General features: G+C 41.9%; 1 protein-coding gene across 17 annotated transcripts in view; it reads left to right on the forward strand.

Annotated features, from left to right (window-relative positions):
• Positions 1-13,622, forward strand: part of Rbms3 (RNA binding motif single stranded interacting protein 3) — a 1,002,574-nt gene that overhangs the window by 531,486 nt on the left and 457,466 nt on the right. The window lies entirely within an intron of this gene.

Genomic DNA, 13,622 nt, shown 5'->3' on the forward strand with positions numbered 1-13,622 from the left:
TAAACTAATCCTGCAATGAGCAAGCATGGCCGCTTAGCTGTAGTCACACATCTGGAAGGCAGAGTTGGGGAATCGTCCAAGCAAGCCTGAAGAAACACCATGCCTTAGATTAGCTGGACCTGTGAGCTCTGGGTTCAACTATAGATCCTGCCTCAGTAAACACAAGCAAAGCAACTGAGGAATACATGCAAGACACAGACCTCCGGAGTCCACGTGTCCTCACATGGTCACATGCAGAGAAGTGAATCCTGGCATCCTTGGCTGGTTCATCGTAGTACAGAATGCACTGAGAGAATGGGAAGGAGATCCGAGGATCACAAGTCGATGCATAGTACTGTGGAAGAGAACATTCCTTTCTTGTGAATAATAATTATAAAACAAGTGAGAAAGGAATGGCCAGCAAGGTCAGTGTTCAGGGCGAAGATTTTCAGACTTACAATTATATATACGCTTGCATTTATTATATAAAGTCATAGCAAGGAAGGGTTACTGTAGACACCAGGAAGGGGCACAGAATTTAGGAGACTTAAAATTTATATCTGTTGGTCATTAAGCACACTCACTGCTCTTGTAGAGTACCTGAACTCAGTTCCCAGCATCAACGTGGTATCTCACAACTGTAACTCCAGGCCAGAGTATCTGATGCCTGCTCTGACCTCCAAGGGCATTGCACACATACAGTGCACATACATACATATATACAAATATATACATACAAATGCTCATACATACACATATATATATGGAGGTACAATACTCAAACACACAAAATAAAAAGAATATTTTTAAATAAAATAAAGTAAAATTGTATCCTGGATACAACATAGGCCTCTTATTGTTAATGTTGTTTGGGGCAATTATTCTGTGATTTCTATGTGTATTTCAGAAAAGATGTTTTAGGAAAATGAGTAGAACTGAATTACTGATTAAGAAAGAGGCATGGTCTCTCTCTCTCTCATCTATCTATCTATCTATCTATCTATCTATCTATCTATCTATCTATCTATCTATCTATCATCTATCTTCTCTCTCTCTCTCTCTCTCCACCAATATGTCATCAGTCTGCAATTCAAGTGGAGGAAATGAAGACATCACTCCCCTGGTTCCTAATTACCATTGGTGGGGGTTACTGTGAGACTTCTCAAAAGTGCTTACCAGTAGGTAGAATCAGGGAGAACAATTTGAGTAAAATTGCTGATAATTGCTAACAGTGGCCAAGGGAAGTGGTAGAGGAATCCCAAGGAGACAGGAGCTGGCCAAGGTACAAAAACTTGTTTAGCCAAGCACTGCTAGGAATGTAGAGGATTATTGGAGTCCTCCCAAAGGAAAGCAAGAAAATAAAGCCAGAAAGAGAACCTAATTGTATCAGGTCTTTCTCTGTCCTGCCAGCTCCCAAATAACCACATGAACATCTCTTATTAATTATGAAAGCTTAGCCGATAGCTTAGGTTTGTTTCTAACAAGCTCTTATAATTTAAATTAATCCGTTTATTTTAATCTACATTCTTTTACGCAGCTCAGTTACCTTTACTTTGTAGTGCCTGTGCTGCTTGCTCTGTGTCCTGCAATCTCCTCCCTTCTTCTTCTCAAAATCCTGCGTGCCTGAAAATCTTGCCTAGCTATTGGCCATTCAGCTTTTTCTTAAACCAGTCAGAATGATACATCTTCATAGTGTACAAAAAGATTATTCCGCAACACCTAATTTAGAAAGTTCTGTGGAGAAATAATGGGATCAATACTAGAGGTGTGTAACCCATGGTAGAGAAGGGGGTTTCTTGTATGATATGGTAATAAAACTATCTAAATGGAGACTCTAACTATGGGTGGGAGGAACACTATTCACAGGTACTGTAGTAGCAGGGGTGCAGAGAAAAGCAAAAGAAATAAAACCTCAAACCTCAGGGCCTGAAGAGATGGCTCAGTGGTTAAAAGCACTTGATGCTCCTGCAGAGGACCTGAGTTTTTTGAAACTTTATCAGCACGGAATTGTTGGACTGTACATAGTAGCCAGTAACTCCAGCTACAGGAGATCTGATGCCCACTTCTGCCCGCTGTGAATACTTGCACACATATGCATTCACAGAGATACATAATACATATACATAAACAAGAATAAATCTTAAAATATCAAACTTGAGAGGCTTATAAGAGAAACAGTATCCCCAGGAGAAGTTCTGCAACCACAGAGATAGTTTGTATGCACTTAAGTATCAGATGTAGCATTTTGTGAATTCCACTGCTGGCTAATGGAACTGTATCCATCCATCCCTCTTAGTGCTGTCTTCAATCAGCCAAGCCTTTTACAAAAGCCATTGTGGAAAGAACAGTCAAGAGCGTAGCTTTGATATCATTATGTCAATCCAGACATTTTCTCAAATACTTTATTTGAACCTGTTTTCAAACCGTGTGTGTGTATATACATATATACCATCTCCCCTGCCTAGGAGGCTAGCAATATTTTTGTTTGTTGCATGAGTATATGTGTGTGTTCATGTTTGTGGACATATGTGTATGCATGCACATGTCAACATAGGTGTGCATGTTTAAAGGGGCCCACTTTATTCACTCCACTTTATTCACTAAGTGAGGTCGGTCTTTCCATTGAGCAGACAGCTAGTCTACCTAGTCAGCTTTCTCTGAGAACTGGGTGTCTCCTCTTTCCTAGTGCTTGGAACTACAGGTGGGTCACTACTCCTGCCTGTGGGCTCTGAGGGTTTGAACTCAGGTCCTTACATTTGGACAGCAAGTTCTTTACCCACCAAGTCCAAGGCTAGCCATCATGAAGGAATACAAATATAATTGTATTAGTGCAAAACCACATTGATATTGATATTTTGAAATTCCTTTCAATGTATTTGGGGTATTTCAAAAAAAAAAAGTAAATTCAGCTCCTAGAACAATTCACTTGATTTCATTTTTCTGCATTTCATTTTATATATGTGTATGGGTGTTTGGGCAGCAGGCTGTGCACCATGTGTTTGCAGTACCCACAGGTACCAGAAGAGGACATTGGGTCCTCTGGGAGGTTTGTGAGTTTCCATGTGGGTGATGAGAATCAAATCCATACTCTTAACCACTGAGCCATCTCCCAGTCCAGAGCTAGTTTGAATTTTGTCTATATTTTGTTTGTTCTGTGACACCTCAGGAACTCACGGCCATATGTTATTTTCTTTTGTCGAATGATTTCAGGTGTAATTGAGTTTGAAGATGATACCATTTGTTACCTTGAGCAGAAGTGGAGTTATCCACAGCCACTTTCTTCTCTCTCTCTCTCTCTCTCTCTCTCTCTCTCTCTCTCTCTCTCTCTCTCTCTCTCGTTTTTCAAAACAGGGTTTCTCTGTGTAACAGTTCTGGCCATCCTGGAACTAGCTCTGTAGACCAGGCTGGCCTCGAACTCACAGAGATCTGCCTGTCTCTGCCTCCAGAGTACTGGGACTAAAGGTGAGCGCCACCATCGCCCGGCCAGAGCCACTTTCTTAAAGCAAGACATGAAAGTGTGGGAGGTGTCTGGGTTTTGTCTTTAAATTACTGAGATCATGGAGGCAGTCCTTAGAGGACACAAATTGGGTTTAATCTTCACGGAGACACTTGCTTTCCAGTTATTTACAGCCTCCTTCTAGCTGGAGGTTAGGCAATCCAACAAACCTCTCAGAAGACAAGGACTTATTTATTTCTGTTTTTTCAAGAGGTAGTCAGTTTTTCACACATGGTTACACAGGCTGAATGTCCTCATGTTTTGAAAGGCATGATGAGAATGTACATCTGTTAGTCTCCTTCACGATGCTGACAGAGGCATCAGTTGGCCTCCGTTTGTCAGCCCATGGGCTCGACTCTTCCTTAACCTCCAAAAAAGGTTCTTATTCTGTTATGTACTTTTTTCTTTTTAGCATCCCACATGCTCCCTGATACTAGCCAGGCAGCAGCAAACATATGTCGTTCTTTTAGAAAAGCCATTCAGAACTCTTTAAGTATCTCTTAAATTTAGGCTTCTTCTTTCTTGTGTAGTGTGTAAAAGAGTTTCCACTCTGTGTAATATACCAAAGTAAAACAAAACAGTCACCCTCAACCCAAATGACTAGAAACTGCTCAACAAAGGAAACCATTGCTTCAGATGGGGGTCTTCACGAACAGACCACAGTTCATCCAGAACAGCCAAACATGGGGGTGAAGAGGCGTTGTTCATGACTGAAGCTTGTTCTGCTCTGTCTTGGGTTTGTTTTTTTCTTCACTTATTTTTTTTTATACATCTTAAAATATTTTGTCCATCCCTCTGAGTTTTTCTCCTGGGCCCAGTATATTCGCTAACTTAATAGTTTTCCAGGAAAATGAAAGAAGCTATTCAGCACAAGGTATGGGTCTTTAATGACTTGGTGTCTGTGCCTCTCCCTGCTTTTAAAGGCTGGTTTTGCTTTTTCTTCTACCTCTTACTCCATTCCATTTTTCTTTCTGGCAGACATTGTATTTAGAGCCTTGGGAATGAGTAATGGATCTTCCAGGAAAGTCTCCAGGTCTCCTTGCCATACACATAGCCATGGTTAGAATGTGCCCAGAACACCAGCTTGCCACTCAGAGTGGAAAATACCTCATCCCCGTAGGCTGACTGAGCTATATTTGAGGAAGCTTTTTGCTGCCTTTGACATTTTGTTGGGATTCTTGAGAATCAAAGCTGAGGGGCTGAGGTTAAGTTGGCTCAGCAGTTAAGGGTACCAGTTGTTCTTTCAGAGGGTCCAAGTTGCATCTCCAGCACCTACATGGTAGCTCACAACCGCCTATAACTCCAGTTTCAGGGAATCTAATATCCTCTTTCGGCCTCTGTGGCACTGCACCATGAGATGCCAACGTGTACATTCAGGCTAAGTATACATATACATAAAAGGTCACAGCTGAATGTACTATCCAAAAGTAGTGACGTAATCCACAAGCCATGTCATTTATTCTTTATGAGTAGCATCAGAGAACTGTCTTCTGGAAAGGATGTACTCCTACCTGCTGTGCTACCTCACGTGAGAGCCGAGAGCCATTTGGACTGTTCTAGAGAGAGGGGTGTGGCTTTGCTATTGGATCTATGAAGCAGTTCATGGCTGTGTTTATATATTTTTCTATAAACATGTTTATATATATAGTGGGGTTTATGTATGTGGTATCTACTCACCTCATGCATATGAAGACCAGAGGGAGCCTTTGGGTGTTTCCCTCTGTCACTCCACCCTCTCAGTTTTTAAGGCAGGGATTCTCAATGAACTTGGACCTTATCATCAACTAGATTGGCTGGCCACCAAGCACTAGGATTCTCTGTCTCTACCTCCCCCAGTGCTGGGATTGGAGATGTCCCCTGCCACAGCTGATTCTGTTCCCTGGTGTGTTAGTGATCTAGACTCAGGTTTTCATGCCCGAGTAGGAAATATTTTATCTCCTGAGCCATCTCACCACCCACCCCATGTTTGTTGATATAGGTTTCTGTCCCACTCAATCCTGCAGCCTTTCAGTCCCAAAGAAACACATAGGGGCCTACATTAATTATAAATTGGTTGGCCTATTAGCTCAGGCTTCTTATTAACTAACTCTTACATCTTAAATTAACCCGTATTTCTTGTCTGGGTTAGCCACATGGTTTGGTACCTTTTATCAGTGAGGCATTCTTATCTTGCTTCTTCTGCATCTGGGTGATGACTGCAGACTGAGCCTTTCCTCTTCCCAGAATCCTCCTATTCTGGTTGCCCTGCCTATACTTCCTGCCTGGCTAATGGCCAATCAGTGTTTTATTAAACCAATATAGGTTATGAATCTTTATAGGGTACAAGACTATTGTTCCATAGTACAGGCTTATGTATTTATTTTATTTTCGAGACAGGGTCTCACCATACAGCCCAGGCTGGCCCACAGTGCACAAAGATCGGCCTGCCTCTGCCTCCCAAGTGCTGGGATTGCAAGATGTGCCCCTATACCCAGCTTCCCAGGTTTACATATTTTTAAATGTCTTTTTAGGTGACCGAATGTGAGCCATACTTTTGGATGGGTTTAGAATTAGTCAACTGACTTTTCATTTCTGTCCTAGTTGCTAACGGGACTTGTTTGTATAGCACAGAGGGGAGCTGCGGGATCTTGTGCTAAGTCCCATGAGCCTGAAGGGAAAATGCGGCTGTGTTTGTCATGCTAGGAATAGTCAGGAAAGAATGTGAGGTACAGTCTGCATCCGCCCCTGGAACACTGACAAGCACAGAGCAGGGGTGCTCCTGTGCGTGCGTGTGGGACTATTTAATTCAGGCTGGTAGCACGGCTACCCTGAGGTCCTCCACCAAAACAGCTCAAGCAGAGGGGGGCAGTTGACAGCGTGCTGTGGGGAGTTTTCCTCAAGTGCCTTTTATTTTCTGAAATCAGCATGAGCGGAAATAAATGTTCTGTGAAATTTATGAGTCTGAGGAGTTGCATTTTGAGAGGACGAGGCACCTCCACCAGGTGGGCTCACAGTCTATTGAGCAAAAAGCTCTTGAAGGAAAATGGTCTGAAAAGCACATTTATTCAATTTTCAAATAATGGGATTAGATTACAAAAAAAATAAATTAAAAAAAGCCCAAACAGTTTTACTTTAGACAAATACTTTTCTCTGTGTGATAGCCAATGTGTGAGATTTTCTTAGAAGTTCTCTTGTGGCTCACTTGTCTACTCTGAAATTCATCTTATGACATTACCACCATTACTGAGCATGTGCAACTGGTGGGCTTCTCTGGGCATTGATATCAGCTGTGAGTTTTATTTCCAAAAGGTTAGTTCCTGTAGGGACTAAGGTGCCTACAGTCAGACCGTTATGCTATGCATTATTCAGTGTGTTTTCTTTACATAGACACATGCGACCTTTGTACATTTTAACACCATACTGTCATCTATGAAGTTCACACACAGGTTCCTGCAAACAAGGTACCCCAAAATAATGAACAAACAAACTGCCAATATTTTAAGTAGGTTTACGATGTTGTTCTGGGCCACATTCATAAATACCCTGAGGTCATGCTGCTCCTGGGGTCATGGGATGGACACACATGTATAGAGTCCCCAAGGTGGTGATGGTACTTTGCTAATTCTTCAATCAGATAACCAAAGGCTATTCTTCTGCCCAAAGTCGTACTTACAGATTTTCTATTTCCAGTACCAGGGCAGTAAGCAACAGTAACAACAATTATTGTTGTTGTTATTATTTATTCAATGTTAAACTGGGAAATTTCTGAAATAAGCAAGTGACATAGGGTCTCATGTTTTGTGGGAGCTATATGCCCGATCCATTGTTTGTATTGACTGCCGCATTCATATTAGGCAAAAGTAATAAAAAAATGACTATAAACATTAAGTGCAACAAGCAGCATTGGTATTTTAAGCATAAAATTGTATGTGACATTTTTAAATAACAGCTTCTCACTTCCCAGTGCTTTTGCACATGGAAAGATGATACAATTTATTAACCAGATTTTAGTAATTATAATGAAATGTTAAATAGTTTAAAATCAAGGTGATTCAGTTATGTTGCCTTTTTGCTTGTTTGTTTGTTTTTGAGACAGGATATCTCTGTGTAACAGCCCTTGTTGTTCAGGAACTTGCTTTGTAGACCAGGCTGGCCTGCTTCTGTTGGGGTTAAAGATGTGTCGTGTTGAAATAGGAGCGGTGGGGCTGCGTCCCCGGCACCCGGCCGCCAGCATGGCTAGTTTATACCCAGAAATAATTACACGGAAACTGTATTCTTTCAAACACTGCCTGGCCCGGCTAGGTCCAGTTTCTTATTGGCTAGCTCTTACATATTGTTCTAACCCATTTCTAATATTCTGTGTAGCCCATGAGCTGGCTTACCAGAGAGGATCTTAACCTGCATCTGTCTGGAGTGGGAGCATCATGGCGACTCCTCCTCTAACCTTCTTTCTCCCAGAATTCTCTTCTGTATACTCCGCCTACCTAATTTTCTATCCAATAAAATGGGCCAAGGCAGTTTCTTTATTAGTAAGAAATCATTCCCACATCATTTCCCCTTTTTCCGTTTAAACAAAAAAGAAAGGCTTTAACTTTAGCATAGTAAAATTACATATAACAAAACAGTTATCAAGTAAGAATTACAGTTACAATATTTATATCTATTTTATCTCTTATCATAACTAAGGAAAACTATAACTATTTATTCTTCAACTCCATCAAAGACTCCAGAAGGATATAATATTATCTAAGTAAACAAGAAATAAGAAAACTCTAGAAATGACAGAGACATCTCGCTGCCTGGACAGTCACCCAAAGTTCCTCTGTACCGTTGGGGCATCCATCTTCGGCCTACAGGCCCATGGTATCCAGATACATTTCCATGAAGCAGGAAATTTTAAAGACAGTTCAGTCACTTTCTGCTGTGTTCTGTAGAATGTCTTGTAGACTCTTTCATGAATCAGGAACCCCGAAAGACCATCTCACCTTTAGGCAAGTTCAGCAGTCCTCTCTCTGAGGGTTCTCTGTGTCCAGTTTATGCAACAGTCCAGGCAAGAGCAGTTTCTTGCCCAAATGACTATCCAACTCCATAAGGATCCTCTTCGATGCCCATCTTCCTCTTGAAGTAGCTGGTGCTGCCAGGAGCAGACGTGTCTCCTTGTCATGAAAAGTCCTAAGTTATTAAAATATTTTAAATGCCATATTCTGCAGTCTTTGAAAGATATGAAGAATGCCTATCTAATTGAAATATATCTCTATATATCTAGAAAATCTAACTAACATGACTACAAGCTTAACTATTAGCAATGATTATCCATTAACAACCTATATTTCCTAATTATACATTACATTTTAAGTGAACTACATAATCACAATACCTTAATCAAGTTCAAAAATACATATACATATAACAAAATTGACCTTAAAATCCATACCAATGCAAATTATTCATATCTATATCATATCCCCCTTTAAATGTAAAAGAACATTTATAAACAATATTTGGGAACATGGGCGTAGTTTTTTCTCTCCAAACTGCTTCCTGCTGAATGGGGGCACTGTTAATCAGATCATTTAGGGTGTAACCTGTGTGTCAGGTTCATCTCGGTTGGCAGTTGAGTGAAGTAATTTTTTGAGGGTGTTCACAGCAACCTTTCAGGAGGGCGTGGTCTATCATACCATACCGGGATAGATGCAATCCATAGGGTCACATCCTCTGTGGAAACAAAAGAAGACCCTCTCCAAAGCATCATATCCTTAGATCCAAATTTTGAAGTCAAGATACCTTTAGAACATATGTGCAGGTTCAGCTTAGCAGCCCATATAATAAAATGTCTCTTTGTACTTAGCTCCTTCACAGTCAAAAATTTTAAAGAAAACACAATGTACATAATCCAGACTCTCTGTGAATTTTTCATTTTTACGTGGCTTATTTTTCTTTATTTCTCTTAATCTATAACTATCTGTACTTCTGTACTCTGTCTCTTTAAAGACTTTACCCTTTTTCTTTTTAAGACATTAACTTTATTCTTTATATTCTCTTTTTTTCCCCAAGCCTACGTACATTCATCCAACGGTGTCTGAATCTGTTTTACTGTGAATCTGTATTTTTTTTTTTATTATCCAGGAGCATTTCTTAAAATGTTAAGCATTTCTTAAAAACTTAAGTTGCACCATGTATAGGTAATACGGTACTGCCTGTGTCCTGCCCAGTCTAAACCTTAACTGCACGGTTTTAAGGTAATTACGGTAGTTCCTGCCTGAGATCAGCACAGTTCAGCAAGGAGCAGCCGCTCCTGCCTCAGAGTCATTTGGTGCTTTTGAGCTGAGCACAGTTACAGGCAAACAGCAGTTTACATTGGAGCCGCAATCAGCAATTTAATTTTGAGACTGAGTGTGCAGCACAGAAACTCTTTTTATCCAAGTTACAGCCAAATCTGACACGCAGAGCACTGCGCAGTCTGAAAACGCGTCTCTGTATGGCAGCAGGAATCCGCCATGCTCTTCCGCCTGCCTAAGCCTGATTCCGCCATCTGCCCAGGTGTAGGCAGGGAACGCTGAGCCATCGGCAGGTCTCAGAGCAATCTCCTCCGATCCCAAGTGGGAACAGAAACATCCAGTCCCATAAAAGCCTTGAAATGCTTTAAAGCCAGAGTTCACGCTGGCAGCATAGCACCAGGAAGCCGCGCTTTAAAATGACGCAGCTTTTTTTCTCTGCTGCTGTTGCTGAATCAGGAATCTCTCTACAGCATGTCACCAACAAAACAGCAAAAATCTGTGTTAAACTCTGTTTCCCTTATTTTTAAGGCTTCTCAGGTTTTTAAGTGGATTTAGCCCCACGTTGGGCGCCATCTGTTGAAATAGGAGCGGCGGGGCTGCGTCCCCGGCACCCGGCCGCCCGCATGGCTAGTTTATACCCAGAAATAATTACACGGAAACTGTATTCTTTCAAACACTGCCTGGCCCGGCTAGGTCCAGTTTCTTATTGGCTAGCTCTTACATATTGTTCTAACCCATTTCTAATATTCTGTGTAGCCCATGAGCTGGCTTACCAGAGAGGATCTTAACCTGCGTCTGTCTGGAGCGGGAGAACCATGGCGACTCTTCACTCAGCTTCTTTTTCCCAGCATTCTCCTCTGTCTACTCCGCCTACCTAATTTTCTGTCCTATGAGGGCCGAGGCAGTTTCTTTATTATTAACCAATGAAATCAACAGATAAGATACAAGACCCATCTCCATCAGTGTCGTCCCACCATAACTGGAGAGTAGTGTTATCTTTAAATCATAATCATAATGTGACTTTTACTAACCCATTATTTTTGATCTTTAAAAATTATTGTGTATACTGTGCGGTTCTGTGTATGGGTATATGCATAACTGTGTGCTGCTCTTGTGACCATTATCTGACTCATGATCACCTCCCGCAGGGGAGAGACTTCTTATTCCTGGGGTGTTGAGTCCACAGCGCAATTCCAGGAGGTGACTTTAATTCTAGGGCCGTACTGTCCCACATGGATCATTGCGCATCCCAACAGTGGGAACCTCAAATATCATTGCCCATAAGATTCACAGTCTATGAACAATGCCAGGGGTGCCAGAGGCCTCCTGACAAATGGGTTTCAAAATTAATCTCGAAAAGTAGACAGTTACAACTTAGATGATTTATTTTATCACTTTGAGATCACCCCTTTTTCTGGTTTGAGTATCCATTTTCATTCATACATACTCTTAAGTAAATGAGAGATTCTAAATATGAACCTACATTTAAAATAATATGCAAAATCTGACCATGCATGTGCACAGACACAGTGCATATGGACCTGTAAATTGATTAAAACACATTAGCACTGGGGCTGGAGCAATGTCTCACTGGCTGTGGCTGCTCACTGCTCTTGCTGGGGACCAAGATATGACCTAGCAGCTCATATCTGCCAGTGACTCTAGCTTTCTAGAGAACCTTACGCCCTTTTCTGGCCTCCGTAAAATCCTGCACACATGTAGTGCAGCATACATACACTAATACACACATGGACAAATAAAGAAAATAAACAAATATAATTTAAAATTTTTCAGTATTCAGTATCATGTAAATAAGAAAAAATCCAAATATAAAGAAAGATACCTTCAAATATAAAGAGGGGCCATAGTTCCGTAGTCGAGTGGTTTAATGGCACACACAAAGGACGGGGATCCATCCCCAGCGATGGAGGAGCTTTAAAAAAAATACACTCCCAAGACTTCTCAGTTGACACTTACACCAAGGAGCTATGCAAGTAATAATATCAAATTTTCTAATATAAGTTATTTGATATTTCTGAGCGTCTTTTTCCTCAACTGTCAAATTAGCCTGTTGCTACTACAACACAGAATACATATTGCATGCAGTCACCACGTGTCAAGTGGTGGTGTGGAGATCAAGTAAACACTTCCCTGGGCTCAGCCTTCGGCTCTGCTTGTGGGAGCTGGTCAATAGGCAGAGGTAATACAGTGCAGTTCTGAGTTCGTGTAAGTGCAGAAGCCACGCACATCTTGGGCTGAGAACTGTGCTGTAGACACAGGAAACATGGCGTGGTTATGAGTTCGTGTTATGTGGGAACACACACGTGTCTCGGGCTTTGCTAATGGCTGACCGGGAAGTGTTTAAAGGATGTTTATCTTTCCCACATTGTGTGGCTGGCTGTGTGATCCCATGGCCCGTCAACTCGATGCCTGTGAGGAAAATCTCCTTCCCTTGCAATGGCAGGTGGTAGGATTCATTCTGATTGAGCTGGATAGGCTCTGGAAAGAAAATATTCCTTTGTTCGCCCTCTGTGATCCTGATCACTCTGCAGTGCTGCTTTCCAAGTTCAAAAGCACAAAGAAGAAAAAAAAAAACCCTCAAGAGTCTTGCTTTGTTGCTGCGTCTGTAAATGGCGAAGCAGAGAGCATGTAGGACAGGCCCCAGAGTCACATGGTCTGATGTTTGCCTTGCACACGTTAACTTATTTGTTAATCTCATTGCCATTGAGCCAATTATTTTCCTTCCATTTAGTTTAGATATGAGAACTCTGGGGTATGAATGCGAAAAATTCATGTGCGTAGCAAACCCGACAAAAATAGAAACCTGTAAAACCGTAAACAGACTTTGAAGCATGCCCGTGCCATTCGTCATCATTTAACAAGTGGCCATTAGCCAGCTGGACCGTTTCATTATCCATAAAATACTGCGAATGAAACGTTTGTGGACTCTGTTCACGGAACCATTAAAAACATCCGTGTGCTTTCCCCCTGTGATGGGGAAGAAGAGAAAACGGCAAGGCTTATTCACCTTCTAATTCTGCTAGGGGAGAGGCGAGCCATTTTAGCCTATTATTTATCAATTCATTCTGCATTTGTGTGATCATGGTGGATGTGTGTGTTGTTCTTGTGCACGTCTATGTCTAGTGCGCACGCACAGAGGTTCAAGGACTAGTCAGTGTGTTGCCCTCCATCTCTGCTTTCATGCCTTGGGACGGTGTATCTCACTGAGCTTGGAGCTAGGCTGGGAAGCCCCAATGGTTCTTCTGTCTCTGTAGGCACAAGTCACTCCCAGCAATTTACATGGGTGCTGGGGGTTAAAAGTCAGGTTGGCATGTGTGAACAGCAAGTGCTCTTACACACTGGGTCATCTCCCTACGTTTCTCAACCCCATTTCTTTGAATTGCTCAGCATCCAGAAAGACCTATTACTCAGTCTACCGACTTCAGCCCTGAGTGGGAAGGCAGTGGGGTTCCTGCAACTGCTGAAGAAGCCTCTCTCTGGTGTCTACAGCAAGACACTGATTCCCTAATGAACAATGCACACCCAGAGCTGCCAATCACAGCTGTGTGCACTTTGAGACATTGCCCTGAATAGAAAAAATCCAGAGCCCAGAACAGAAGACCTCAGGGACACTACAGACAGAGAAGATAGTGAGTGCTGGGGTCCAGGGTGATGTGTAACACAGCCACAACCCAGACGGAAAGAGTCAAGTCAAATGGCAGAATTGGCTAAAACACACGAGACGCCTTGGAAAGCCCGCTATTAGGAGTCCTTTTGCTAAAGCAGAAAAAAATTCTAACTACTGAGGTAAAATATGGTGGCTCCCCAAAATAGAGTAAAATCAACGTGACTAAGGCAGCTGTAGAGATGGCTTGGTGGTGACGAGTGTG

The sequence above is a fragment of the Alexandromys fortis genome, unplaced genomic scaffold (assembly GCF_014885135.2).
Source record: "Alexandromys fortis isolate MF-2015 unplaced genomic scaffold, M_Fortis_MF-2015_v1.1 scaffold_44, whole genome shotgun sequence".
NCBI lineage: Eukaryota > Metazoa > Chordata > Mammalia > Rodentia > Cricetidae > Alexandromys > Alexandromys fortis.